Source organism: Mustela nigripes, chromosome 3 (assembly GCF_022355385.1).
Source record: "Mustela nigripes isolate SB6536 chromosome 3, MUSNIG.SB6536, whole genome shotgun sequence".
Lineage (NCBI taxonomy): Eukaryota > Metazoa > Chordata > Mammalia > Carnivora > Mustelidae > Mustela > Mustela nigripes.
Genome location: NC_081559.1, coordinates 134,441,800 through 134,448,589, shown reverse-complemented (window position 1 = coordinate 134,448,589; position 6,790 = coordinate 134,441,800). Strand labels below are relative to the sequence as shown.

The 6,790-nt window shown below is 33.8% G+C and overlaps 1 pseudogene; it reads right to left on the bottom strand.

Annotated features, from left to right (window-relative positions):
• Positions 1 to 5,109: 5,109 nt before the first annotated feature.
• LOC132014751 (U6 spliceosomal RNA) lies at positions 5,110 to 5,210 on the bottom strand (annotated as a pseudogene).
• Between the last annotated feature and the right edge of the window lie 1,580 nt (positions 5,211 to 6,790).

Below are 6,790 nucleotides of genomic sequence, written 5' to 3'. Positions count from 1 at the left end.
ATTATGATTTGGTGTGCTCCTTCCTCATTAAAAAAAAAAATTCTTATTGTAATGTGCTTTAGAATGTCAGACTTTATTTCCCCATTGGTGTGGAAATTCTGGTTCTCATTACTGAATATTTTTTGTATTGCATTCTTCCTCTTCTTTTGGGACTGCAACTGCTCATACTGTTAGCCTCTCTATCATGTATTGTACTTGTCTCTTACCTGCTTATCTCTTTAATCTTTTCCTCTGTAATCTGGAGTCTGGATGATTTATTCTATTCTATTTTTGTGGTGTGCTCATACTCTTTTTTTTCTAAATTAATAGTTTTGGAATTTTATTTTTTTCTAGTTTTATTGAGCTAAAACTGACATATAACAAGGTATTATTAAGCTGTACAATATAATCATTTGACATATGTGTATACTGTGAAAAAATTGTCCCACTTTTGTTAACACCCACCACCTCATATAGTTTCAATTAGTTCTTGCAATGAAAGCTTTTAAGATCTACTCTTTTAGCAATTTTCAGATATAAAATACAATATTGTTAACTATAGTCACCATGTTGCATATTACATGCCCAGTACTTATTTATTTTGAGTGGTGGTTTATATGTTTTGACCCGAAGCTCCCATAGCCTGCCTCTAGCAATCACCAAACTGTTCTCTGTTTTTGAGTTCAGTATTTTTTTTTTTTTAGATTCCATAATATAAGTGAGATTATACAGTATTTATTTTTCTCTGACTTATATATATCTATACACACACATACATATGTATATATTTGTATATCTTCTTTGCAAAAGTGTCTATCAGCTCTTCTGTTCATTTAAAAATATTTTTTTTGCACTATTGAGTTATATGAGTGCTATACATATTTTGGATATTAACGCCTTACCAGGTACATGATTTGCAAATAATCTTCTCCCATTCTATAGGTTGTCTTCTGAATTTGTTTATGGTTTCCTTTGCTGTGCAAAAGCATTTTAATTTGAAGTAGTCTTACTTGTTAATTTTTGGTTTTAATGTCTTTGCTTTTGGTGACAAATCCAAAAACCCATTGCTAAGACTTGTGTCAAGGAGCTTAACCCCTATGTTTTCTTCTAGGAGCTTTATGGCTTCAGATTTTATATTCAAATATTTAATCCATTTTGAGTTGATTTTTGTCCAGTTTCATTCTTTGACATGTGCCTGTCCAGTTTTCCCAGCACCATTTGTTGAGGAGACAATTCTTTCCCCATTGTACATTCTTGACTCCCTTGTCATGAATTAATTGACCATGTTTGCATGGGTTTATTTCTGGGATTTATATCCTGTTCTTTTGATTTTTGTGTCTCTTTGTATGCCAGTACATACTGTTCTTATACAGCTTTATAGTATAGTTTGGAATCAGGAGGTGTGATGCGTCCAGCTTTGTTCCTCTTTCTCAAGATTGCTTTGGCTATTCCATGTTTTTTTGTGGTTCCATACCTAATTTAGGATCCCTTTTATTTACTTTTTCTGTCTAATTGCTCTGGCTAGGACTCCTAGCAGTGTATACAAGTGGTAAGAGTGAGCATTCTTGTCTTGTTTTGTCTTGTTAGATCTTAAAAGCTCTAAGCTTTTCATTGTTGAGTATAATGTTAGCTGTGCATTTATCATGTATGGTCTTCCTTATGTTGAGGTACATTCCCTCTATTCCCAGTTTGCAGAGAGTTATTATGAATGGATGTTGAATTTTGTCAAATGCTTTTTCTGCGAATAATCTTGACTTTTATCTTTCATTTTGTTAATGTGATCCGTGACATTGATTGATCAGCAGATGTTGAACCATCCTTGAATCTTAGGGATAAATCCCACTTCATCCCTGTAGGATTCTTTAAATGTATTGTTGAGTTAAGTTTGCTAATATTTTGCTGAAGATTTTTGCATCTATGTTCATTTGGGATACTGGTCTGTAATTTTCTTTTTTGATAGGATGTATTTGGGAGCACATTAAACATCTTATGAAATGGACTGGGGTTCTCCATTTGGAGCTGGCAAAAGTCAGGAAAAAAATGTATGCTAATTTGGTCAAATTTAAAACTTTTCTTTAACCTAAATAACATCTGATAATTTCACTTTTCAGAATTAGAGTTCAGAATAATTATTTGGTTTTATTAGGGTGTAGCTAGGTCCAGCCAGTGTTTCCATTTCAACTGAACAAGTGTTTTTAATTTAGTGTGTGATTTGGGGTACTTCAGAGCTCACGGAATGATCTAAATTACTAACTATTCATCTATTCCACATGACTTGTTTCTATACAATTAATTATATCTATCCATATACATATTCAGCTGGAATTTGCCTCTATTAGATACAACTTTGAAAATGATCAGAAAGTTTGTTTGGCTTCTGTATCTCCCAATGCTGGACTAGGCATGTTGAAAGAAAGTGATTTATTTTCTAATAGATGTGTTACTGGGTTGTGGAAATGGGCCATCTTATTTTTTCATTTTTTTCCAGACATTATTTTCTTTTTTATGACTATTAGGTTCTTTCTCTTTGCTTAGTTGTGAATATAGGAAGTAGGTCAGTTCTTCATTTTCAAAAGAACTAAAGAAAAGAAAAAGAGGCTGTCTTTAATTGGACACCACAGTGCTAAATATGATCCTACTTACATGTCCATGCTTTAATAGACTGTTTACTATAAAAAAAGTGGGAAAACATAATCTTAATTCAAGCACAAAGATTTAAACTGCAAACCATAACAAGGCAAGATGTAGAATCGTTCATTTTATTCACAGCTAGAAAACACTTCGGGAAGGCAGAATGAGTTGCAGATTTGCACGAGCTGTGGAGCCAGTGTCTTGGTTCAAATTCTGGCTTTCTCTGTAATTACTCATGAGAGTTGCTTCATCTTTCTGTGTCTTAATGTTCCTCATTCGCATAATGCAGTTGATATTAGGAGTGGTCTTGGAGAGCTCTTGTACCTGATCAGAAACAAGTTCTCAGTAAATAGGAACTATTGTTATGGACTTCAAGCCCTTCATCTTTCAGATGGGGAAACTGATCTAGAGGGATGAACAAACTTGGCAAAGCTAGGACTACAGTTCTCATTCTCTGATTTTCTTCCACCCAAAATGGCTGCTGAAGACTGTCAGACAAATCCTTTCCACCAAGGAAAATAAATTCTGCTTTTACTAAGGGAGAATTATCTGATCTATAAATTAACACGGAACATGTTAAATTTTGAGGCATCTGGAAATCTATGATAGACAAATATTTGAAATTGAAATTATTTTGCACATGCACATTTCTGTTTGAAAATTTTAGAAATAAAAGCAAAAATCTGCTTACGTTGATCATAGAGATTACACATAAGAGCATAAAATATGCATTACAAAAAGAAGAAACTTTTATGTCTCCTGAAACTACTCCAGATACTATGGTATTTCTGTCAACAAAGTATCAGGTTCTAGATAAACAATTCCACCCAGACTTTTGGGACAATGCTATTTAATATCATTTTAATTTTTTTCACCATAAGCAATGCATTATGAAATATGGTTTCAAGATTAAACTGAGATAAATCTTTTAATGATTAAGACACAAAAAATGATGTCAGACTATATATGTAGATAGTCATTTTTTAATTGGGAAAATAAAGACAGATAATTCTTCATGTTCAGTGAGCATTTGTACACCATTCTTTCTAAATACACCATCATTCTTTAAGAAACAAGAGCATGCTACATGAATAGACCTTCCCACAGGGCCTCAATTTTAATTTCCCAGAGTTCGGAGAAGCAATATCCATCAAGTTCCCTCAACTGTTGAGAATAATGCTGTTTTTGTCACACACAAGGTCTATTTTGAACTCAGACATACACACTGACTTTAGACTATAGGCTTGCAGACCTGTCAGCACAATGCCCCATTACAAATTGTCCCTTTAGCAAGATGACCTCATTTTAGCAGCCTGTTCTGGTTTCTACATCCTTCCAGGTTTCACAGTTCAGTGCAGTCAAACAAGGTGATGGCATTTTTAAGGCTCCAGATTTTATTGGTCTACGAATAAAGGTAGGTGGCCAGGTACTATTTCAGGGTTTCAGTTGGCAATCTGGTACTAAATTTGAGTATACTGAGACTAAGAAGGTTGTGATTTTTTTAAATACTGGGAACATAAATATTGGCATTTATGGAAATGACTGCTATAGCAGGAAGTGATTTCATATATCATTAGCTGAAATAAGATTATGGGAATGTCTACCTTTAATCTGAATGATCATTAAAACTTGGGACATATTATTTCTCAAGAAGAATTGATTAGAATCCAACCAAACCCTATTTACATTTTGAGCCTTCTACTTATTGGATGCTAATAGAAACCCTATATTTTGATTATTTTACCTATTACTTGCCCATTTCTAATTTCCTATTGAGACATAATCATGTCTGAAACAGACACATATATGGCCCATAAACAGCCATGATTACCTGTTTTTTAAGTTATATATATTCTTTCCCAGGATTAAATTTTATCCCCAAATGGGTCATCCCTATACAGGAGGAAAGAGAGACAGATAAAGGTAATAGTAGATTGAGATAAGCTAATGAAGAGACACATGGCATCACAAGACGTTAAAGGAATTCTCAGGTCTAGCAAGAGTATATGACCAAAGAGCAAACTTCAAGTTATAAAATAAATGAGTCATGGGATTGTAATGTACAGCATAGGGAATATAGTCAACAGTATTATAATAATTTTATATGGTGACAGATGGTAACTAGACTTATCATGGGAATAATTTTGTAACGTGTAAAAATGCCGAATAAGTATGAAGTACACCTGTAACTAATAGAAAATTTTATTTTAATTGTGCTTCAATAAAAACATTATTTAGGTTTTTAAATCTTTCATTTCCTCCCTTAAAATAGAAGCGCTAGTAGCATGTACTCATAGGTTGGTGAGTACGAAATGAGACAATGCATGCCAAGAACTTAGCAAAGAACAATTAAGATTTATCTGTTCTTCCTCTGTGACAAATACTCTGCCAAATCCTTTTTGAATGTGCTATGCATTTTTCAAAACGATATCTAAATAAAAGAAATCATTGTATGTGTAATGTCTACATATATACGTAATTTGAAAAGTATATGACTAACTAAATATGGAAAGCTTCATGAATTTGCATATCATCCTTACACAGGGGCCACGTGAACCTTCTCTGTATGGTTCCAATTTTAGTCTATGCGTTGCTGGAGCCAGTAGGACTAACTGTAACTAAAAACTAAAAAAATGAATGTACAAAACTTGCTATTTTGTTTATTGTTTTTGGTGATTTTAGCATTCTCATGTTAACTTTGATAATTAAACTTTCTTGTCTACTACTTTGTATAATTCTCTCCTCTTGTTAACTGAATTCAGTGACACACATTCTCTATGGGAGTGCATTCTCCAAAGCAGAATTGGTCCAAAGTATCTATAGCAAGGTCATTCATACTTTGTATCCAGTTTTGTCCTATGAGGGTATGCAGCAGTCCAAGTGTTGCTTTTGTTTCACAGACCATTTAGAACAACTCAAAGCCAATGAAATACCAACAGTTTTAAAAAATGCTCTTAGTGGGGTGGGGTGCCTGGGTGGCTCAGTGGGTTAAAGCCTCTGCCTTCAGCTCAGGTCATGCTCCTGGGGTCTTGGGATGGAGCCCTGTGTCAGGCTCTCTGCACTGCAGGGAGCTTGTTTCCTCCTCTCTCTCTCTGCCTGCCTCTCTGCCTACTTGTGATCTCTGTCAAATAAATAAATAAAATCTTAAAAAAATAAAATAAAATAGGCTATTAGTAATGTAAAAATCAAACTACCTGCAGTGAAAAATTAGCTCACTCTCAATGAGTTAGCAAGAAAGAAATTTTGGAGATCTCACAACTTTGCTTTGATAATTGAAAAATACAGCAGAAAGAATCCAGGTAATTTTTTTTCTTTAATAGAAGTTTTAGGGTATTAAGCTCAATATATAGGAGAACCAGGGGCTCCAAATATTCTTAAAATGTTGGCATTCATTTAAAGTAGGGTTAATTCAGGAGAGATTTACTGGCACAATAAACACTGATGTTCTCTGGGGTCCCAGTTATTCTTTTTTTTTTTTTAAAGATTTTATTTATTTATTTGAGAGAGAGAGAGAGAGCGCATACAGAGAGGGAGAGGGAAACGTAGAAGCAGACTCCCTGCTGAGCAGAAGGCCTGATGCAGGGCTAGATCCCAGGACGGGAGATCATGACCTGAGCTAAAAGCAGATGCTTAACTGACGGAGCCACCCAGGCACCCCTCTGGTGATTCTTCTTATTTTAAACCTACTTGTGGGCTAGCAGAGACTGATTTCCTGGTTTTATAAATAATTTGTAAATCTATATCCTCAATTTTTCACCTGCAGTTCAGTTTCTCTTCTGTACTTTTTATCTAATAACCTACTCTATCAAGAGTTTCATTCTTTTTAAGGAAGAAGTTTTCTAGATACCATAGTTCCTATTAAGAATCAGAAATCTTGTCATTTAAATCTTTCCTCGGTGTCAGAAGAGACATCTGATCAGAAACAATTTGTTTTTAAAGTTTAAATCTAAATGAAGACTAGCTTTTTTAATGCTTTGTTAGAAAAGCACAAAATAGAGAATAACCCAATATTTTGTTGTATTTTCACTTTCATTGGAAATAAAGTTATCCTAATTTTAAATAACAAATAAATCCTAGCACAATTAAATAATATTATGACACTAAATTTATAGAACCATAGAATAAAACTAATATGGAGGAAGTTGCCAATAAAGATTCTGATTTGATTCTGATAGAGATA